This window comes from Hyperoodon ampullatus (genome assembly GCF_949752795.1).
Source record: "Hyperoodon ampullatus genome assembly, chromosome: 2".
NCBI lineage: Eukaryota > Metazoa > Chordata > Mammalia > Artiodactyla > Ziphiidae > Hyperoodon > Hyperoodon ampullatus.
Genome location: NC_136915.1, coordinates 67,985,870 through 68,010,467, shown reverse-complemented (window position 1 = coordinate 68,010,467; position 24,598 = coordinate 67,985,870). Strand labels below are relative to the sequence as shown.

Here is a 24,598-nt window from a genome sequence, read left to right as displayed (position 1 = left end):
CATGGGTGCAGAGATCCCCAGCCATTCCACTTGCTGACTTTACTGCCTGGGGAAGGATTATTTCCTTCTTCATTCTGTGACTACAGTGAGCATTTGGAAGTTGTAGGGAAAAAAATCAGTGCCAGAGAGTTCTGGAGGTGACGTATCTAATACTTTTTCTCTTGGCAAGTCCCTGCGGGGGGGATGCCTCTCAAGTTGATCACTCTGATGACAGTGCACCAGTGCATCCTCCCTGCAGACCCCATGTGACACAGGGCTGGGGACCTCAATTACAGAGGCAGGAACACAGAAGTCCAGAATAACAGGGTGTCTCAGCTGGGAGAGGCCTGTCTAGTCTAAGCTTTCGATTTTACACATGAGGAAACTGAAGGTCAGAGGAGCCAAAGGACTCCTTCAAGGTCGCAGAGCTAGTTAATGGAAGAGCTGGGTCTAGGAAGTGCACCTCCTGGAGTCCCGGCTCACAGCTTCTGCTCCCACTTCTGTCCCACCTGCCGTGGGCCAGCATCACGGCCGGCCAGGAGCCTCTCTGATGGCAAAAGTGAGTTCCAAACAGGCACCAATATACATTGTCTTCTCCCCTGGCCCCCAGGTCTCAAATAAAATCTGACTGTTGGAGAGAGTTGAAGTTGGCCTTGGGAAAAACTATTTCCAATTTTTAACTCCCATGAGAAAAGTGAAAATTGTTGTCTTTAATGTATATGCCACCCCATCCTGGATGTGATTATTTAGGAGCAGTGAGCAACTGGTGCCTCAGGGGCCCTTTTCCTTTTCTGGCTGAGCACAGACCCAGCGATGCATTGCAGGGCATGGCTTACAAGAAACAGTAGTTATGTTTCCTGTAATGTATCTGCCCAGACTCAGAGGGCAGCTGCTGACCGTGAGCTCCTAGAGAAGAGTACAGCCCAAGCATCAACCTGGCACAAGAGCCGGCACCTGGAAGACATTCAAAATGTTGGTTGGATGAGTCCAGAAAGTGTCACTCATGCTGGTGACCCCAATGTCACAGAATATGTAGAATATGAAAAGGCTCTTTTCATATAATAATAGCTGCCCTTTAACAAATGAAGATGAGGTTGAAAACGAGTCATTTGAGCTTAAGGAAGCTTATCGTTCTTGATATGTTTTGGAGTAAGAAAATCAGACATACACTTTATCAGATTCACTATAGTGGGAGTAGTCACACGGGAGGAAGGAAAGTAGAGTGAAAAGTATATTCTTGTTTATAGTCCTATTTCAATAGTTTTCTTTCTCTCTTTTTTCACTCATTAATAAAATGATGTGTGGGATGACCTGGAGTCTCTAACGTTGGAATATGGTACTATTCTGGAATTCTGTGCTCTGGGGCTTGGTAGGAGACATAGTGCTCCCATTCACTCTCTCTCGCTCGTTCTCACTGACCAGTTCTCTTTCTTTGGGGGGATGTTGGTTCTGAGGAGAGAAATCAGGGAGCTGATCACTTAGGTGGGAGAAGCTTACAGGAGTCAGAAAGTCTTCCGAGGCAGAAACGTCTAAATCCCACTTCATGTTCCCTTTCTGGCCCAAACTCCCTTAGGTTGGGATAATGTGGCTGAGTTACAATCAATGAAATGTGGAGAAGGTGTCATGAGGGCACTTCCCGGCCCCTACAGACATGTGGGGAAACTTTTAGCTTCCTCTTTTCTTGACACAGCAACCTTGCAGGCTTCAGGATAGGAGAGGGTCACCTGATTCACTCTGGACTTTGAGTGCAGAATAAAATCCTCAGTGTCTTAAACAATTTACTCATTGAGGTTTATTTATTACTGAAGCATAGCCTACCTTATCCTGACCTTTCTTCTAATTTATCAAGCCCATTTCATCTGAGGATGACAAGGTGGGGCAGAATGCAGGTCAGAAGGCTTCTTCAGGATTCAACGTTTTGCATTTTTTTTTTGAGATCCTCTCCTGTTATCCTACTTAGAAACATGAATGTGTCAGCACAGGGTACAGGGATTTGAGGGGAATTTATACACATGCCCAAATTTTCTCTTCTGGTCCTAGTTTCCCCAAGTGTTCCTTTCTTGTTTTAATATGTACTAAAAAAAAAAACCCTTATAAGATAAAAGATAAACTTTGAAGGTGAATTAAATACTTTGGTAAACTTTAAATAGTTTTGTAACTTTTTAATAATCATGATCTTTTAACTTTAACAATCCCTCATTTAAAGTTACTAATTTTCCTTAAGAAAACAGGGGATAAGCTTCATGACATTGGTCTTGGCAGTGATTTCATGGACCTGACATCAAAAGCATTGGCAACAAAAGCGAAAATAGACAAGTGGGATTACATCAAACTAAAAAGCTTCTGCACAGCAAAGAAAACAATCCTATCTCCTGTCTCATTTCTTTTTCCTACTCAGCCTTTCATCCCCACTCCTTCCTTCTGAATTACATAGCCTTATGGTTAATCATTTTAATGTGCAGATTAATTCTGGGTCTTCATGTCCTGTCTGCAGCTGACAGAAATGAAGGTAATGAAGGAAGAGAAGATTCTGAGTCATTTACCTCTCCTCCCCCAAGAGATTTTTTATTAGATATCGCAAAGCAAAGAAATCAAACCCCTTTGCCATTGATCAAGGCATGTTCAGGCTCTAGATTGCCAACTGGTAGATACTCCTCGACTGCTCCAAATTATAGATTTAAATCTTTACAAAACAGGGATCTACTTCTGCAGGAAGAATAGTTCTGCAGTAAAGTGTTGGTTCAGTTATTAGCAGACCAAGTACTCCCACACTTGGCACACCAACCCCACACACCATGTCTGTGTCAATTAAAGTAGGGACTCCAGTGTCCCTCAAAGGGCAAAGGTTCACAGTACAGATGCCCACTTCACAATCCCCAGCTGTGAAAGCATCAATTCCTGCAACATCAGCAGTTCAGAATGTTCTAATTAATCCATCATTAATTAGGTCCAAAGACATTCTTATTACCACTAACATGGTGTCATCACAAAATGCTGCCAGTGAATCATCAAATGCATTGAAAATAAAATGTGAAGATAATGATGATCATGATAATTTGTAATCTAGCCTTGATGCATGTAACATGGGTTTTAAATCCATTGTACCGAGGTTAAACATGCATGCTGGATGTTTCCAAGCTGTGTTTTAGAAAAAATGTATTTAATGAGTAAATATGGTTATTATACTTTTCAATTAAAAAAAAAGAAGATACCAATTGTGTTTCTTACTACAACATCTGAAATAAAAACTAATTGTCCTCTTGAAAAAAAAATAAATAAAGTTACTAATTAAGTTTAAAGAGCTGTTGAAATAAATGTCTAGGTCCAAGATGGAGCTGCTTCTGCCTGGGGTGCCATGTCAGCAAACTGAAACATGTAACTTTTAAGTCCCTATAAATGTTCCACTTGACCAGAAATGCAATATATCCAGTCAACCAATCCCCACATGCCAAGCCAACTCGGGGCTCTTTACATATTCCCTTTTCCTTATTCATTTAAAATTTCCCTTCTCTATTCCTCATTCTTTATCCTATAAAAGCTTCCTGCCTTCCAGTTCATTTTGAAGTTCTCTGGACCCTTGGGAATGGAGACTGCTCACTTCATGAAGCGTTAAATAAAGTTTGTATCATCTAAATTGTCTTCTTTAATTATTTTAAGAGAGCTTAATCTCTACTTATTTCCTGTTACATGATAGAGAAGAAATTTCTTTTTTTAAAATAAATTTATCTATTTATTTATTTATTTTTGGCTGCTGTGCACAGGCTTTCTCTAGTTCTGACAAGTGGGGGTTACTCTTTGTTGTGGTGCACGGGTTTCTCATTGTGATGGATTCTTTTGTTGCAGAGCACGGGCTCTAGGTGCACAGACTTCAGTAGTTGTGGTTTGCGGGCTCTAGAGTTCAGGCTCAGTAGTTGTGGTCCACAGGCTTAGCTGCTCCGCAGCATGTGGGATCTTCCTGGACCAGGGCTCGAACCCGTGTCCCCTGCACTGGCAGGCGGATTCTTAACCACTGCGGCACCAGGGAAGCTCCCAGAAAAAATGTTTTTAAAGCTACAGGATACAGATTTTAGACCAGGATTATTTATATTATCATCAACCTAGATGCATAAAATATTATTCATCCTAAACTTCAGTTAATGTCTAATTAAAAAAAAAGGAGATTCAGGAATTCTCGACCTGGTTGCATTTTTATTCTCAAAGTTAGTCTGTTGCTAATAAATAAATTATTGTTATGAATTTGAATTGTTGTCCATGCAAACTGGAATCATGGATAACTGAGTAAATAAAAATGTGTTTGAGTTTGGATCAGTACATTTTATGAGCCTAGAATTTCACAAGAGGAACTGAACTCAGCTAGTACTTCTGAAACCGGGGCCCCTGCTAAAACCGAATTCCCCTGACAAGTATGATTAACCTCTCTATCTGAAACTTAATTCCCTTTCTTGTCCCACCCCTGTTCCCGTCAGGAGTAAGAAGTATTAAAGAAAAGGGGGGATTGAAATTGAGCAGGACCCTGTGAGGCCCTCCCATGTACAAAAGCCTCTGTGTTCCCCACCCTTTCTTGTTTGTAGAAAAGATTTTAGTCTCCTATGCCTTCCCTGAGTTCCAAAGAGAAGACTCAAACAGTTACGAATTAGAGAAGTGATGGAATGCAGAAACAAAGGAAAAGCAATTAAACAAGATAGCTTGAAAAACAGTTCAGTGATAAGACAGAGTCCTCCTGAAGGAATGTACATAACAATATGATGCATATCTTTGAGTTGTTATGCAGAAATTAAGACCCCTGACCAGGTGGAGGATGGTGACAACGTGCTGACCACAGTCTGGTTGGAACCAGAAAGTTGATTGATGTAGGAGCCCTTATTCTTGGATCCCCCTGGAGTTTTTAAATCCCAGAGTTGTCCAGACTCTGGCAAGTCATCGATTACAGCTCGAGTTTTCCTACGCCAGCACTGTCTGAGCCGGGTAGATGAAAGGCTCTTGGTGCTGCAGCCAGGAGTCAGTGCTGTGCCTCTGAAGTGGGAGAGCCAACTTTAGGACACAGGTCCACAAAAGACCTCCCAGCTCCACATAATATCAAGCAGCGAAAATCTCCCAGAGATCTCCATCTCAACACCACCACCCAGCTTCAGTCAACGACCAGCAAGCTACAGTGCTGGTCACCCTATGCCAAGCAACTAGCAAGGCAGGAACACAACCCCACCCATTAACAGAGAGGCTGCCTAAAAACATAATAAGGCCACAGGCACCCCAAAACACACACCAGACGTGGACCTGTCCACCAGAAAGACAAGATCGAGCCTCAACCACCAGAACACAGGCACTAGTCCCCCCCACCAGGAAGCCTACACAACTTACTGAAACAACCTTAGCCACTGGGGACAGACACCAAAAACAATGGGAACTATGATCTGCAGCCTGCAAAAAGGAGACCCCAAACACAGTAAGATAAGCAAAATGAGAAGACAGAAAAACACACAGCAGGTGAAGGAGCAAGATAAAAACCCACCAGACCTAACAAATGAAGAGGTATTAGGCAGTCTACCTGAAAAAGAATTCAGAATAATGATAGTAAAGCTGATCCAAGATTCTATTTCCAAGATCCAAAATCTTGGAAATAGAATAGACAAAATGCAAGAAACAGTTAACAAGGATCTAGAAGAACTAAAGATGAATCAAGCATCGATTAAAAACACAATAAATGAAATGAAAAATACTCTAGATGGGATCAATAGCAGAATAACTGAGGCAGAAGAACGGATAAGTGAGGTGGAAGATAAAATAGTGGAAATAACTGATGCAGAGCAAAATAAAGAAAAAAGAATGAAAAGAACAGAGGACAGTCTCAGAGACCTCTGGGACAACATTAAACGCACCAACATTCGAATTATAGGGGTTCCAGAAGAAGAAGAGAAAAAGAAAGGGACTGAGAAAATATTTGAAGAGATTATAGTTGAAAACTTCCCTAATATGGGAAAGGAAATAGTTAATCAAGTCCAGGAGGCACAGAGAGTCCCATACAGAATAAATCCAAGGAGAAATACTCTAAGACACATATTAATCAAACTGTCAAAAATTAAACACAAAGAAATCATATTAAAAGCAGCAAGGGAAAAACAACAAATAACACACAAGGGAATCCCCATCAGGTTAACAGCTGATCTCTCAGCAGAAACTCTACAAGCCAGAAGGGAGTGGCAGGACATAGTTAAAGTGATGAAGGAGAGAAACCTGCAACCAAGATTACTCTACCCAGCAAGGATTTCATTCAGATTTGATGGAGAAATTAAAACCTTTACAGACAAGCAAAAGCTGAGAGAGTTCAGCACCACCAAACCAGCTTTACAACAAATGCTAAAGGAACTTCTCTAGGCAAGAAACACAACAGAAGGAATATACCTACAATAATGAACCCAAAGCATTTAAGGAAATGGGAATAGGAACATACATATCAATAATTACCTTAAATGTAAATGGACTGAATGCTCCCACCAAAAGACACAGATTGGCTGAATGGATACAAAAACAAGACCCATATATATGCTGTCTACAAGAGACCCACTTCAGACCTAGAGACACATACAGATTGAAAGTAAGGGGATGGAAAAAGATATTCCATGCAAATGGAAATCAAAAGAAAGCTGGAGTAGCAATTCTTATATCAGACAAAGTAGACTTTAAAATAAAGACTATTAGAAGAGACAAAGAAGGACACTACATAATGATCAAGGGATCGATCCAAGAAGAAGATATAACAATTGTAAATATTTATGCACCCAACATAGGAGCACCTCAATACATAAGGCAAATACTAACAGCCATAAAAGGGGAAATCGACAGTAACACACTCACAGTAGGGGACTTTAACACCCCACTTTCACCAATGGACAGATCATCCAAAATGAAAATAAATAAGGAAACACAAGCTTTAAATGATACATTAAACAAGATGGACTTAATTGATATTTATAGGACATTCCATCCAAAAACAACAGAATACACATTTTTCTCAAGTGCTCATGGAACATTCTCCAGGATAGATCATATCTTGGGTCACAAATCAAGCCTTGGTAAATTTAAGAAAATTGAAATTGTATCAAGTATCTTTTCCAACCACAATGCTATGAGACTAGACATCAATTACAGGAAAAGATCTGTAAAAAATACAAACACATGGAGGTTAAACAATACACTACTCAATAACGAAGTGATCACTGAAGAATTCAAAGAGGAAATTAAAAAATACCTAGAAACAAATGACAATGGAGACACGACGACCCAAAACCTATGGGACGCAGAAAAAGCAGTTCTAAGAGGGAAGTTTATAGCAATACAATCCCACCTTAAGAAACAGGAAACATCTCGAGTAAACAACCTGACCCTGCACCTAAAGCAATTAGAGAAAGAAGAATAAAAACATCCCAAAGTTAGCAGAAGGAAAGAAATCATAAAGATCAGATCAGAAATAAATGAAAAAGAAATGAAGGAAATGATAGCAAAGATCAATAAAACTAAAAGCTGGTTCTTTGAGAAGATAAACAAAATTGACAAACGATTAGCCAGACTCATCAAGAAAAAAAGGGAGAAGACTCAAATCAATAGAATTAGAAATGAAAAAGGAGAAGTAACAACTGACACTGCAGAAATACAAAAGATCATGAGAGATTACTACAAGAAACTCTATGCCAATAAAATGGACAACCTGGAAGAAATGGACAAATTCTTAGAAATGCACAACCTGCCAAGACTGAATCAGGAAGAAATAGAAAATATGAATAGAACAATCACAAGCACTAAATTTGAAACGGTGATTAAAAATCTTCCAACAAACAAAAGCCCAGGACCAGATGGCTTCACAGGCGAATTCTATGAAACCTTTAGAGAAGAGCTAACACCCATCCTTCTCAAACTCTTCCAAACAATTTCAGAGGAAGGAACACTCCCAAACTCATTCTATGAGGCCACCATCACCTTGATACCAAAACCAGGCAAGGATGTCACAAAGAAAGAAAACTACAGGCCAATATCACTGATGAACATAGATGCAAAAATCCTCAACAAAATACTAGCAAACAGAATCCAACAGCACATTAAAAGGATCATACACCATGATCAAGTGGGGTTTATTCCAGGAATGCAAGGATTCTTCAATATGCGCAAATCAATCAATGTGATACACCATATTAACAAGTTGAAGGAGAAAAACCATATGATCATCTCAATAGATGGAGAGAAAGCTTTTGACAAAATTCAACACCCATTTATGATAAAAACCCTGCAGAAAGTAGGCATAGAGGGAGCTTTCCTCAACATAATAAAGGCCATATATGACAAACCCACAGCCAACATTGTCCTCAATGGTGAAAAACTGAAACCATTTCCACTAAGATCAGGAACAAGACAAGGCTGCCCACTCTCACCACTCTTATTCAACCTAGTTTTGGAAGTTTTAGCCACAGCAATCAGAGAAGAAAAGGAAATAAAAGGAATCCAAATTGGAAAAGAAGAAGTAAAGCTGTCACTTTTTGCAGATGACATGATTCTATACATAGAGAATCCTAAAGATGCTACCAGAAAACTACTAGAGCTAATCAATGAATTTGGTAAAGTAGCAGGATACAAAATTAATGCACAGAAATCTCTGGCATTCCTGTACACTAATGATGAAAAACCTGAAAATGAAATCAAGAAAACACTCCCGTTTACCATTGCAACAAAAAGAATAAAATATCTAGGAATAAACCTACCTAAGGAGACAAAAGTCCTGTATGCAAAAAATTATAAGACACTGATGAAAGAAATTAAAGATGATACAAATAGATGGAGAGATATACCATGCTCCTGGATTGGAAGAATCAATATTGTGAAAATGACTCTACTACCCAAAGCAATCTACAGATTCAATGCAATCCCTATCAAACTACCACTGGCATTTTTCACAGAACTAGAACAAAAAATTTCAAAATTTGTTTGGAAAAACAAAAGACCCCGAATAGCCAAAGCAATCTTGAGAACGAAAAATGGAGCTGGAGGAATCAGGCTCCCTGCCTTCAGACTATACTACAAAGCTACAGTAATCAAGACAGTGTGGTACTGGCACAAAAACAGAAAGATAGATCAATGGAACAGGATAGAAAGCTCAGAGATAAACCCACGCACATATGGTCAACTTATCTTTGATAAAGGAGGCAGGAATGTACAGTGGAGAAAGGACAGCCTCTTCAATAAGTAGTGCTGGGAAAACTGGACAGGGACATGTAAAGTATGAGATTAGATCATTCCCTAACACCATACACAAAAATAAGCTCAAAATGGATTAAAGACCTAAATGTAAGGCCAGAAACTATCAAACTCTTAGAGGAAAACATAGGCAGAACACTCTATGACATAAATCACACAAGATCCTTTTGGACACACCTCCTAGAGAAATGGAATAAAAACAAAGATAAACAAATGGGACCTAATGAAAGTTCAAAGCTTTTGCACAGCAAAGGAAACCATAAACAAGACCAAAAGACATCCCTCAGAATGGGAGAAAATATTTGCAAATGAAGCAACTGACAAAGGATTAATCTCCAAAATTTATAAGCAGCTCATGCAGCTCAATAGCAAAAAAACAAACAACCCAATCCAAAAATGGGCAGAAGACTTAAATAGGCATTTCTCCAAAGAAGATATACAGACTGCCAACAAACACATGAAAGAATGCTCACCATCATTAATCATTAGAGAAATGCAAATCAAAACTCCAATGAGATATCATCTCACACCAGTCAGAATGGCCATCATCAAGAAATCTAGAAACAATAAATGCTGGAGAGGGTGTGGAGAAAAGGGAACACTCTTGCACTGCTGGTGGGAATGTGAATTGGTACAGCCACTATGGAGAACAGTATGGAGGTTCCTTAAAAAACTAAAAATAGAACTACCATATGATCCAGCAATCCCACTACTAGGCATATACCCTGAGAAAACCATAATTCAAAAAGAGACATGTACCAAAATATTCATTGCAGCTCTATTCACAATAGCCCAGAACTGGAAACAACCTAAGTGTCCATCATCGGATGAATGGATAAAGAAGATGTGGCACATATATACAATGGAATATTACTCAGCCATAAAAAGAAACGAAACTGAGCTCTTTGTAATGAGGTGGATAGACCTAGAGTCTGTCATACAGAGTGAAGTAAGTCAGAAAGAGAAAGACAAATACCGTATGCTAACACATATATATGGAATTAAAAAAAAAATCTCATGAAGAACCTAGGGGTAAAACGGGAATAAAGACACAGACCTACTTGAGAATGGACTTGAGGATATGGGGAGGGGGAAGGGTAAGCTGTGACAAAGCGAAAGAGAAGCATGGACATATATACACTACCAAACGTAAGGTAGATAGATTGTGGGAAGCAGCCGCAGAGCACAGGGAGATCAGCTCGGTGCTTTGTGACCGCCTGGAGGGGTGGGATGGGGAGGGTGGGAGGGAGGGAGATGCATGAGGGAAGGGATGTGGGAACAGAGGTATGTGTATGACTGATTCACTTTGTTATAAAGCAGAAACTAATAATAATAAAAAAAAAAAGAAAGTTGATTGAGATTCCTGAAAATCCACCTTGTCACCTAACCACCACCCCAATCAAAAGAAAGTCATGCACCCTGCAACCCTCACCCAAATGTTCCCTTTAAAAACCTTCCCTGAAAACCATAGAGGAATTTGGGTCTTTTGAGCATGAGCTGCCCATTCTCCTTGCTTGGTGCCCTGCAAATAGACACTGTACTTTCCTCCTTTTGTGTCAGTTGATTGGCTTTCCTGGTCAGTGTGTGGGCGAACCCAAGTTTGGTTCAGTAACACTTCCATATACTAATTCATATCTACTTAATTTTGTAATTTGGTAGGATGCCAACATATCCATTCAGGGATAGGCACATCTATTTGAAAATAGTTAAGTTACATGTACAAAAAAATGTATGTCTGCTTATCCTTATGTACATAGAATGCACCATTAAATTTAGACGCAAAAACATGAATCTCAAATCACTTAAATTCCTAGGTAAAGTCATCTAAAGTATTAAAACTAAACAACTTAAACTTTTTTATCATCCGCAAACCATTCTGGCCCATGCTTGCAAAAAAAGCTCACAAGGCAATTTGGGTTGGAGGCATTCTTCTTCTTTAACTCTTCCAAATGCAGCTTTGTATTAGCATGTTCAATAAAGCAAGTAACATTTCCACTTAATTGCTTGAGACCATTCTTGACCCTCATTTCATTCTAGTTGGAGGTAATTACTCGCTGCTAATGCAAAGTGCTAAAGACAGCTTTAAATTCTGTTGAATTATTATGTAGATTGGGAATCAGACCCCCCAATTCTTCTCTTAAAACAGCACCATAACTCTAATCTCTACTTTGTCAAATTCAAAAGTCTACCTATTTTTGAGTGAAAACTTCTTACTTAAAATAAGATAGTGGTCCTGGACCTGGTGGAGGAAATGGGTGAGTTTCTTTGGGAATGAGGTCAGGAAAGAATAAGTCAGCAGTAAGGGAGGTGAAGTGTATACTTTCAGGATCTAATATACCTCAGAATTGTGGAATGTAGCTCTTACTCGCTTTTTTTCATACCTGGTGTACTGAAAATATAATACAAGACTGTTTAAGCAATCTAAATAGCAACTCTAAATTCAGCCACAGTCACTGCCTAAGTTTTTGTTTTATCTGAGTCTAGATGAAAACTCTGAATATCAACTCATTTAAATTCAAACCAGTCATGTCTGTATACTAAGAAGTCATCTCTGGATTAATAGTATTTACAGTAAAATGGAACAGGGTTTCTCTTAGCCTTATTCCGGGAATGAATAAAAAACAACAGTAAAAGGCTATTTTTTCTGTGAATACCTAAATTACTTCACAGCCTTTACTCCACTTAGAGGAAAAATGATTCTCATAGCACAGCGAGGGGGAGAGAATGCTTGGCTTCTATTAAGAGTAATGGAGGTTGGGATGCAAAGTTCAGTTGTCAGAAAAGAAATAGTTGCCACAGGCCTGGAGAACAGGAGGAAAATTTACTAATTAGTTCTTCCTAAACCAAAAGCTTGTTGTTTAACTCTCCCTCCTTCACGAGAAAGTAAAGCACAGGATCATATATATTCCTGAAAAGGGTAAATGGAATATCTTCCAAAAATTAAAAAAAGATGTCAAAAGCAATAATAAAAGCTTAAATATATGGGGTTGTACATTCATTCTTTTTTTCACAATGTAGAAAATTTAAGTCTACAAAATGTAGAACTATTTGACACCTGAAAAATTGGAAATAGCGAGGGATGATTTATCACCCCCGTTCCTCCTGGGAGGGCAGGGCCAAGCACATTTTCGACTGCATTCCTACTACTTTCCATTTTCTAAAATTATGCTTCTGGTCTAATCAAAACACTATTTTGACACAGCCTTTTTAATCTTCCTTTTTTTCTCCCGCAAAATCACCTCAGGCATCACAAACCCATTTTATTGGAAACCGCAATCTTGTACTTAAAGAACAACTCAGCGTTAACCCCGGGCCCTCTGGACACAGTTTATCAGGTTTAGGTGAGTCCTGGAATCTTAGAACTCTCGACGGGGCTTGGGACAGTAAGGAGGGTTTTACAGACCCTCGCCGTGTAGGGCCCACGCCACAGCTGCTTCACCCTGTGACTGGCATGGCACTGGCACTTCTGCTGAGTCAGGAGAGAATCCAGTCAATCCCGGCTTCCCAGGAGAACCACTCTGAATCGGGCCCAAGCTGCCCCGCATCCCCAAGGCAGCAGTGCCACCGTCTGTCATGAGCTTCCTGGCCTCTTTTTTACCAGAGACGGTCAGATGTTCGCCTAAGTTGGTTTTCCTCAATTTGCTAAGATCCAAATGTAAGGAAAAGACAATTTCTCCTCAGGTGAATTCTGGGGAGAAAAAGCTATAACTACAGATCCAAAAAAAAAAAATGCTGGGGAAGACAAACTGGGACAGAGGAGCAGAGAGCGGTTTCCAGGGAAAATCGGTGTCATTAGGCTGATGCTAAAATCTCCTGTGAATCTTAAAGCTTGCCCTTATTCAAGGAAGCTGCTTTACAGGCAATGTGCTAGCTTATTTCCACAAATGAATTCGTTTGGACGGATAGTTTTTCAGATTACAATTCACTCATTCATTTATTTGCTTGCCAGTGAGTATATACTGAATAACTGCATTTGCCAGACTCTGTGTAAAGCCCTGAGGATACACAGTGAGCAAATGGACAAACATCCCTACCTCCATGTGGCTCACATTCTCAGGGGTGGGTAGGGGGTGCAGAATAAATAATTAGGGGGATAAGAAAGGAAGATAGAGAGGGGGCAATTTAACTTATTCTTGGTACCTTAAATACTTTTTATACTCAGTCTCCTTGGGCCTATGATTAAACAAAAATTCTTTGCTAAAAAAAGCTTTCCCTTTTTCATAATGACTATCACACTTCTTAGCTCCGGATCATCTTGACCTATAAACTGTTAGCTGTGGAAGTGACCCAATAGCCATCTATTTCTCTCTTTTAAAAAATGAAAGCAATTCCACAGGAATTGTGGCCAGCATTCTCAGACAGAATCAGGACACATTTACTACTAGATTTCTGGCACCGTATATCAGAGGAAGCACTTCTGCATCCTACCAGGATGAAAACTATCACCTTGGGCAGCCTTAGGGTAAGAGAAGCAGCAGTGGGGACACACAGGCGTCCTCTCTTTCGATGGGTCTACACTCAAACCCTTGTGCTCCTCAGCACACGACGACTAAATAAGTTATCTGTTGGGCAGCCACAACTTTCCTGTTGCACCCTATGTGTGCAAACTCACACCCTACTTTCGCTAAAGAACACAATATGTATTGTTGTACTCCAGAGAAATCCCATACCGTTTGAAATGTGTACAACCCGAACCTTGGCTGCTAACATGTCTTCATATTTTAGAACTGGTCTCCGTGAACTAGATGTACTGTCTTGTCACAATACTGAATTAAAAGCAAGAATTACATACTGAGACATCGGGCGGGGGCGGGGGGAAGCTTCTGGTTAAGCTCTCATTTTACTTGCATTTGATTTTTCATGGATGGAATTAGATAGCCTTCTCCCCAGCCTGCTAGAAAGAGCTGTGGTGTTGGGGGCACCTGGATTTAGAAGTACTTCAGGACTGCCTGCTGTAGGCCCTGTCATTATGTTGATGATAATGTGAACTCCTCAGCATGGGAAATTATATACCACAAAGATAAACTCAGGTCTATTTTAGAAGGAGCTGCCAACCAACTTTTCTGAATGCTGCCTGTTATATGTTCAGTGCAAACCACTGAGCACAACACTGTATATTTAAGAAGGAACAGAGGGGGGGTTCCCTGGGGTTCCCTGGTGGCGCAGTGGTTGAGAGTTCGCCTGCCGATGCAGGGGACACGGGTTCGTGTCCCGGTCCAGGAAGATCCCACATGCTGCGGAGCGGCTGGGCCCGTGAGCCATGGCCGCTGAGACTGCGCATCCGGAGCCTGTGCTCTGCAACGGGAGAGGCTGCAACAGTGAGAGGCCTGCGTACTGCAAAAAAAAAAAAAGAAGGAACAGAGGTAGTTCCTAAGAGGCTTGTGTGATACCAGAAATTACCCAATGTCTGACTCATCACCCAAGCTTACTGAGTTGACAATCCTGACATTTGGTCACCGTAGCCACAGCTTCTGTATCTTGCCTCCAACTGCTACTTAACTAAAGCTGTGCCCAGTAATGACAATTTTTAGTTAATACTCACAATAAAAATGCTAATTTTTTGAGGCTCCAAATAAAAGTTTTCAGTGAATCTCTACAAGCATAACTAAGCCATCCAGTGAAACCAGCTATGATTGTCAGGCCTACGATTTTTTTTTTTTTTTTTTGCGGTATGCGGGCCTCTCACCATTGTGGCCTCTCTCGTTGCAGAGCACAGGCTCTGGACGTGCAGGCTTAGCGGCCATGGCTCACGGGCCTAGCTGCTCCACGGCATGTGGGATCTTCCCGGACCGGGGCACAAACCCGTGTCCCCTGAATCGGCAGGCGGACTCTCAACCACTGCGTCACCAGGGAAGCCCAGACCTATGATTTTTGAGTTTGGATTTTATTTTTATTATAAACCCAAAAAGGCAGGTGGCAGAAAGGTGAGGAGCCAGCGAAGACAAAATAAGTGCACTCCAAAACTTGTAACTGAGCTTGGCATGAAAGGGAAAGGTGTTTGCAGCTGCCATGTTGTGTGGACCTAACTTATCATCATTTTCATCAAATGTGAGGTGAGGTATTTCGAAGAGAGGCAGTGTAGGTACAGCAGACCTTTTCCAGCTGGGGCAAAAGACCAGATTTGGGTTTCCAGTTTACCACTCACTATGTGACTTGGGCAAGTTACTTTACTTCTAAGGATCTCAGGTTTCATCACACTGAGGGAGCCAGATGACATCATTTCTAAGGTCCCTTCCATTTAATACATGTTTGAAACAGCCTGTCATAAAAAAGCACACTAACACATGTCTGTGTGAGCTAACATTTATTATTTGATATGTACAAGTACCACACTTGTGCTCCATTATGTCAGTCTTATTTATTTATGAAGACTTCAGGGCCTAATAAGCGTAATAATACTGACAACAACTAGTATTTATCGAACACTTATTTCATGCCAGGTTGCATACTAATGGGCCTGACTTTATCTGAACTCAGGAGTCCTTCCTCTCTAACATCTGGTCACCACAGCCACATCTGTATCTTGTCTCCAACTGCTCCTTAAACTAGAGCTGTGCCCTGTAATAACAATTTTAATTTAATACTCATAATTAAAATGTTAATTCTGTTAAATGCCTCAAATACAAGTTTTAGTGAAACTATACGTGCATAACTAAGCTACAACAACTCAGTGAAGCTGGCTATGGGTGCCAGTCTTATGATTCCTGAGTTTTACATACATTTGCATGTGCATAACTAAATAATCATCACAGTGACTCTATGAGGGAGGTACTCTGATTACTCCCATTTTCAGATAAGGAAATTGAGGCCTGTAGAGGTTCATTAACTTATGCAAAGTCATTCAGCAAGTAGGTGGCAGTCATGATTCAAATTCCAGAGACTTACATTTACTGGAATATAAATTCCATGAAAGTAGCGACTAGGTCTGTCTTGTTTGCCTCTGCCTCTCCAGTGCCTGGCACACAGCAGGTGGTCAGTAAATACTTGTGGAATGAATGAACGTCTAATGCATATCCCTTACTCTCAACGACTCTCCCAGATACATCACATAATCAACCCTCTCAGTGATCTTGTAAGAGGCTGCAAGGGAGACCCCACTTGTGAGTACAGGTAGATTAGCATAATTCTAACTCCACTCTTGGAAAACTAAGTGAAACCAGTGCACATTTTGTAGACCCTGGGCCCCCTCCTCCTGCACAAATGATGATGGAGCTGTGGGATATTTCCCACAGCTTCCCTTGGCCTTTGCTCTGGAAATGACATTCCCATTGACAGTGGGTCCTGATTTTGCAAGGAAAAGCCAGCTGGTTGATCAGTTGTGTGAGTGACCATCTCTTGTGGGAGCTATGATTAGTTTTCATCCTGCCTCTGCCTTTTGACCACCAATAAGACTGTTTCGCTTTCCTATCACCAGAACTGGCTCCCTGTTACTGCATTTCCAGCCCTAACAGAAGAGGAATGAGAAGGGAGATGGCATGAGTGTCCCCATGGCACTCAACCTGCTAACACTAATGTTGAGCAGGGCCATCCATCCCGTTAGAGTTGACAGAGCATCCCTGAGACAAAGCGGATGCCACAGCTGAAGCCGCAAGCGCCCAGAGTGCAGCCACGTCCATCCAGAACACAAGTATGAGAAGGCAGCCTCCTGGAGGAGAGGTTTGCTGCAAATTGAAAATATTCAGCTCTGTGGAATCCAAGCGGATTGATTGTTTAGTAAATATTTCATTGAGAACATCAGCTGTGGAATTTGGATGCTTAAGTGATGCAGATAATTAAATGTAAATAATTAAAAATTAATAACGTTTGAAATGTTAAGTATAATGAGACAGGCGATATATCAGTAATAAAGGGGTTTCATTCATCCTGAAGTTGCACTCACCGCCTTCAGGGCTGGGTCACAGCAGAGATGGCCTGAGTCAGTTCCTGGCTGTTCCAGGGATGCAACCTTTCATTCCAATTTGGCAAAAGCACTGCCAACAGATGTTTTCTGGTCCTCATCACTATAGTACGGGGATCTTTACAAAGGCTCTACCCAGAGCAGTTACTGGGGTGTGTGTGAAGAGGGGCAGGGGAGATTCTGTGAATGTATTGTCAGAAATCACACCTCCAGTCCGAAGGCGCTAGAACTGAAACAAAGACGAGTCCACATTTGTTTAGTGAATTATGTAATGGAAATAAGCTCCCTGGAGAGTTGTTCCATTTAGTCTTTTCTCGTGCTCTCGCTCTCTCATCTTCAATCATTTCCCTTTTCCTCTCCAGTAGCTACTTGTCTTCAGTCTAAAAATAGTATGCTCAAGTGTTCCTCGTCGTACAAAGAGAATTCTCTCAACGTGCCTCCCTGTAAAACTGCTCCTCTCTCCTTTCTTTCCCCATCAAATTTCTTGAAAGAATGGAGCACGTTCCCTCCTCCCTCTCTGCAGCCCCATTTCCCTGTGTGGCAGCCTGCCCCTGCCCTCACCATACCATGCACAAACTGCTCCTGGCAGAGCTACCAGTGCTGTGCTGCTCCATAAATCCAATGCTCTCTTAGGACCTCTCCATTGCATCTCACACTCGTGACTCTGTTTTTCTGAAATCCTCCCTTCCTCTGGTTTCAGCTCTAACATTTTCTTCCGATGCTCCATCTACCTCTCCAGTGGCCACTTTTTAGTTCCTGGCCTGCCCTCAAAGGTGAGCTTTTCCCCTAAATTCTTTCCTTCTCTACACAAGGGCTTACAAATGAAAATCCAACGGAGAGAAAGCAGGAAACATAAACGTGTGGAATGGTTGGGATAGGAGGGGGTGTAAAGACAATAGGGAGTAGTGCAGGCTGTGGCTAATGGATACTGAATACCCTCGTGCTAAAGCCATTCAAATTGGAATACCGTCATTTTGATCTCTTCAGGGCCCTTGCTGAGAGCAAGGAATTGCAAGCATAAATATTATTGGTTGGGTAGGACAGAGGAGGAAAAGGAATGTTTCTTTTATGTGTCCCCCTGGTGAAGATGAGACTGATATCAGTACCTGGGACAGGTTCGTGTTCATTTTCTACTGGTTTTTCTCATCATCGGACACCAAGGAGTAACAGCTGCTGAGCACAAAGTACACAAAGTACATTCATTCCCTGTTCCTCCTTTAAGACTGCATACACTCTGGCTTGGAAATACTTATTGGGTGTTTGCCTTAATTAGTACATTTGCTCTTTCTTCTTCAACTCAGAAGCCTCAACCCTTCCTCACACCATCTTCTATCAAGCTGTTAGTCATTCTCTTTTTTAAAAACACTTATTGAGAATTTAACATGGTTTTAAACTGTGAATGAAAGAAAATATTTGCAAATTATATAGCTGATAAGAGATTAATATCCAAAGTATATAAGGAACTCATACAACTCAATAGCAAAAAAAACAAACAATTCAATTAAAAAATGGGCAGAGGAACCAAATAGGCATTTTTCCAAAGACCTACAAATGCCAACAGGCACATGAAAAAGTGCTCAACATCACTAATCATCAGGGAAATGCAAATGCCATCACCTCACACCTATCAGAATGACTATCATCAAAAAGACAGGAAATAACAAGTGTTGGTGAGAATGCAGAAAAAGGAAACACTTGCACACTGTTGGTGGGAATGTAAGCTGGTGCAGCCACTATGGAAAACAGTATGAAAGTTCCATTAAATAAAGCTACCATATGATCCAGCAATCCTACTTCTGGGTACATAGCCAAAGGAAATAAAAACAGGATATCAAAGAGAGATCTACATTCCCATGTTTATCCCAGCATTATTCACAATAGCCAATTGTGCCCATCAGCGAATGAATGGATAAAGAAGATGTGGTATATATACACAATGGAATATTACCCAGCCATGAGAAAGAGGGAAATCCTGCCATTTGCAACAACGTGGATGGAACTTGAGGGGACTGTGCTATGTGAAACAAGATGGACAGATAAAAATAAATACTGCATAATATCACTTATATGAGAAATCTTTAAAAAAAGCCAAACCCTTAGAAACAGAGAGTAGAAAAGTGGTTGCCATGGGCTGAGAGGGAGTGGATTAGGGGCAGAAATAGGAAAAAGTTGGTAAAAGGGTACAGACTTTCAGCTATAAGATCAATAAGATTTGAGGCTTTTTTTGCGGTACGCAGGCCTCTCACTGTTGTGGCCTCTCCCGTTGCGCAGGTTCAGCGGCCATGGCTCACGGGCCTAGCCGCTCTGTGGCATGTGGGATCTTCCCGGACCAGGGCACGAACCCGTGTCCCCTGCATTGGCAGGTGGACTCTCAACCACTGTGCCACCAGGGAAGCCCAGATTTGAGGCTTTAATGTAAAACATAGTGACTATTGTTAATAACACTGTATTGTAAAATTGAAATTTGCTGAGAGTAAAACTTAAATGTTCTCACCAAAAAAAAATTATTAGGAATTTAACATGGTTTTTAACTGTGCTGATAATTTAATAAGATTATTGTTATTTTTATTAATGTTCTGGTTACAAACATGGGTTTTGAGTGACTTGCCTCATCCTTATCTCCCCCATAAAGTCCTATTATTTTAGTGTGTGATTTTACAAAACTTTGTTCTTTCAGAAAAATCTTTTATTGTCAAATCATCAAAAACAAGAATCAAAAATAAATGACAAGCAAAACCAAAAACCACCTGCAGGGCTAGTTTAGGACCTCTGCTCTACAACCCCTCCTGAAGTAATCTTATCCTATTTTATTTTTATTTTTTGGCTTCTATTAACCACTGCTATGTTCCTGATCCCCAGACCTATATTCTCCAGCCCAGGCCACTCTCTAGAGAGGGAAATGATATTTGATTATCTACAAAATATCTCAGTGTGGAATCTCCAAGGAATGTGCCCAGAATGAGCCTCCTAAACATCCCTCCCCCACCAACAACAAACAGGCACACACACAGGCCCAGCTTCCTTCCTGTTCTAAGTTGGAATGTGACTTCAGACGCAGTTTTGAGTCTCTACTCTCTCCCATCTTCCACCTTCAGTGGGTCACGAAGTCCTATCAATTCTCACTTTGTTTTTCTGTTTGTTTTTTTCTTTTTTTTTAAATTGAAGTATAGTTGATTTACAATGTTGTGTTAGTTTCAGGTGTACAGCAAAGTGAGTCAGTTATACATATGTAAGTATCTTTTTTCAGATTGTTTAGCACAGGGAACTATACTCAATATTTTGTAATAACCTATAAGAGAAAAAAATCAGTTCTCACTTTGAAATAGCTTTTACATTCGACCATCTGCCCTTAATTCTGCTGTCACTTCCCTCGTTGGAGACCTCATCTTTTGCCTGAAGAAATCCACTGTTTCTCTGACTCCATCCCTTCTTTGCACCAGTGTAGCTTACACACTGAGGTTCCAGACAGACTGAGAGACAGACAGTAAGGGGAATTGATGGAAGATGAAATAAGCTCAACTTTCCATTCTGGTCAGGATCAGGCTTAGCTCTTCATGGGCCTTTTCGAAGGGAATGAGTTATGAATTGTTATTGTTCAGTTAAATCGGAGAAGAAAAAAGTCAGACAATATCCTAAGAATCAACTAGATTTGATGGCTGTCAACAGTGAATGAGGCTGATTTTCTGAGCATCTGGCACTTAGATGTGGTTGTGAGATATTTGCTGAGAAAAGGTTGGAACACACGGCAGTGGTGCCTTAGGAACCTGCAAACTCCATGCCCGTTTCCCCTGCACCATTTTGATTTTGGATTCTCTCTTAAAATCCTTCTATCAATAAAGAGAAAGGAGGACCTATCTGGTATTAAGTCAGAGGATGTTTATTCTCCTTCCTGGGAGAACAAGCACTGGACTGAATTTGGAGGAGTTCCTGTATCTTGGAGGTGCTAGGGAACTGATGATGGAGTATGGGAATGACTTTGTCAACAAGGGGATACTTTCTTTTCTAGTTTTATCCCTTTTCTTCTAGTCATACTTCTGCTTCTACCCAAAGGAAGCTCTCTGAGCCTGAAAGTGTTCAAGTATTAGTTAATTATGTTTAATAAATAAGTCAGAAATTATTTGTCTACTTCTATGATTTTAAAATTTCAATTTGAAATGGTTAGCTGGAGCAAATTTCTCTACTTCAAATTCACTCACTAACTTCCAATTACCTGACTGTTTATGAATAAGCTTCTCACCTGGCATTTAAATCTCTTCATAATAGCGCCCTACTTATCTGTCCACTTTCATCCCTCAAGCTCGTTTACATAAGCACTGGCTGGAAACCACCGAGTTCTATGCTGCTTTTGGAACATATCCTATTTGTGCTCTTTTCCTGCTTTGGCTTAGTTTTTCCCCTCTGTCTGGAATGTCTTCACTTTGGCTCCTCCCACCATACTTTGAGGCCCAGATTAATTATTTCCTCCTCACGAAGACCCCCATCCCCTTTAAAACTGGCTATGAGGCCTCTTTCTTCTAAATCCTAAATTACATAGGAATTCAAACAATAATTATATCAGTAAGATATATTACATGGCCCTTCCAATACCCTTATTGTATCATTTTAGACTACAGTTCTGTTTTTAGAAAACTTTATTATCTGTGTACTTTCTTGACACTGACCATGATGTCATAATCAGTTCTGCACCTCACTGGACAACCAAATGGCATCTTCAATTCTCAGACATGATTCCCTGTCTCCTTTGCCAGTTCCTCTTCTATAGAACTGTTACATTGAATCTTTTCAGAGTTCCATTCTGAATTCTTCTAATATCCTGTGTTTATGTTACCTGTTTCTATGGATTTAAGTAATATTTGCCTACTAACAGCTTCCAAATGTGCATCTTCAGTTTCAATTTTTCATTTGGACTTCAAACTCATATAGCTAAGAGCCAGCTCAGATATCTGAGACTCAACATGTACAGCTGCATTCTTAAACTTCTCTAAATCTAGAAAGGGGAAGGAAAAAGAGGAGTCATTTTTAAAAAGGAAAATAACCCCTATTAAAAAAGAAGAAGACTTTCCAATGGTCCCAGAATCTCCCACTCCTAAAAGAGCCTTGGAATCATTCGGTCCATGTCCTCACCTGTAGGTGAAAGCCCACATCTTCTGGTACAAAATCCAATGTTCTTTCTACTACATCTCCATGTAACCTCTACTATGGGCCTTAGAAAGATCTTTAGTATCTAAGATTCATTATCAGTAGCTCAACGATTAATGCAATTTCAAAAGGTAAGACATTATAAAACTGAAAATAAATCTCACAGATTTACTCCATTTGGGCAACCTCACAAATACTATTTAATTACCTTATAATAATACTGTCTAAAGTAAGGGTTGGTCCCACAATGGGAACTACTCCAAAGAAATGCTTCCTTCTCCTTCAGACTCCGATAGCACGTGCACATAATGTCTCAAAGAAAGAACAACCTTAGTGAAACTTGCCGGTGAACTTTTCTCCAAGGGGAAAGGTTCATTCACAAGAAGAAACGGGCCACTGTTTTTGGTGTGTATGTTTTCCCTACTCTATTTTAGACTATGAATAACCAAATAAACTGCAAGTTTGGCTCTTACTTCAATCTGAAAGATAGATCCGCTGCTTCAAATAAAAGACAATCAATCAGATATTTACTTTAAAAATCTGGTACCAACAAAATAAAAAAAGTGATAGACTGGGACAGTATTTATAGTACATACGGCAAAGGCATAAAAGCTTAATTATATAATGAGCTTCAAGTGAATGTAAAAATAGTAAGACCCCTGGAAGACGGTCAAAGAACAAGATACAAAAGGATATTGTATACGAACAAACAAATATGTGCAAAATTTTCAACCCAACTAGAGGTGTTTTTATTGACTTTTTTTTTTTTTTAAATTAAGAATGTTTTTACCTCTGCAGAAGATAACCTTCCTATTACACTAGAGGAAAGTTCAGAGTGCTTGGGGAGTCTGGACCTATTCCTGGTTCTTCACCATATTAACAAATGACAGCTCAGTCTCAACTTTGTTGAGAAATTGGTATAATGCCTCCAAGGGTTATCATCAATTGTACCTGAAATGTTCTATACAAGGTCTGGCACCAAATCCATACATTGTAAGTGTAAGCTAATGAGAGTAGGACTTAATTTTATTCATGTCTGTACTCCCAGGGACAAGAAAGTGCCTGGACTTCTCAGAAATTTAATAATAATAGTAATAATAATAATTCTTGAATTATATTGCATCAAAATGATTTGAATTACCATCTTTACAATAAATCTTTTTTACAAATCCCAAATGTTTTACTCTAAATGCGAGGGCCAAAGGCCTTTAGTTTTTGTGCTAACTTTACAATTCAATTTTTCAACATCTGAACAATTTTTCCTTTTCAAAAAAAAAGAACTAACCAAGGAATTTAAATCATAATAACCATCTATACAACACCAATTTTCTTCCTAAATTATTCAGATTACTTCTGGTTGTTTAGCACTTCATGGAAAAGTTAAATTACCAATCTACACCTTTACATATACATATTTATTCAATTTAACAAGAGTATGCAATGTCATATCACCACTACTGATGATTTGTGCCTAAATAATAACTCCTGAATAGAGCTCACTGTTTTACGGGTCTTTGGTGGGATTTAAAAAAAATGAATTCTGCATGAGAGATGATATTAAAAAGGGAAAAACCCATAATTTGATTTTTCCCCCATCTGGACCTCATATTGGTTTCATTTTATTAATTTCAGCAACAGAATCGCTTAGACATACTATTGTTATTTATTACTCACTTCCCACATATTTCCAAAAAAAGCTTTAGAGTAGTCCATTTTAACATGCTGTCATGTCTTCAATATTTGGTTCCCTGGAAGCAGTTGTAAAATTGAGTATATATAGCTAGCTCAGGATAACATACTGGGGAACCAATTTTCCTGTGACAAATAAATAAAAGTGTTTGTTACCTGCCCACATACTTTTTATGCAGAAGTCATTTCTATTAAATCAGAAATTAGGCAAAGTGAAATCTGACTCAGGAAACAACCAAGAGCAGAATGAAATGAAAATAATTGTAGTCTAATTTGTGAACACTCTATACAGCTTTAAAATATTACCTACAGACTCATAATATAATTGATTAGCTCAAAATTTCAAAGTCATGCCTCAAGACCCCACAGAGGCTTTCTAAAAAGGGGCCATCTGTCTGTCTTTCTTTTTTTTTTCTTCTTCAGGATTGCTTCAGAGGATCCGCCGAGCGAAGGCTTTCCTTTTAGCCTGTTTATAACTACCAAAATATTCACAGTATTCCCTGCGCTTTCACCACTTCTTACATCCTCAGGTTTCAGCACGCAGGCCTTATTCTCAACCCAATTACCTGGATATGAAGCAGGCACTTCGCAGCTGTCACAAAACACCTATACCATTTTAGAAAGGCATTGCTATCAATAACCAAAAAAACTGGG

At 40.0% G+C, this 24,598-nt stretch overlaps 1 protein-coding gene and 1 pseudogene across 3 annotated transcripts in view; one reads left to right on the top strand and one right to left on the bottom strand.

Annotated features, from left to right (window-relative positions):
- Window positions 1–24,598, bottom strand: part of ST6GALNAC5 (ST6 N-acetylgalactosaminide alpha-2,6-sialyltransferase 5) — a gene marked incomplete at both ends in the record, with an annotated part of 175,049 nt that overhangs the window by 89,586 nt on the left and 60,865 nt on the right. The window lies entirely within an intron of this gene.
- LOC307048478 (transcription initiation factor TFIID subunit 9-like) lies at window positions 415–3,041 on the top strand (annotated as a pseudogene). The gene is made up of 2 exons: window positions 415–538; window positions 2,474–3,041. The product of its transcript is annotated as a transcription initiation factor TFIID subunit 9-like (transcript).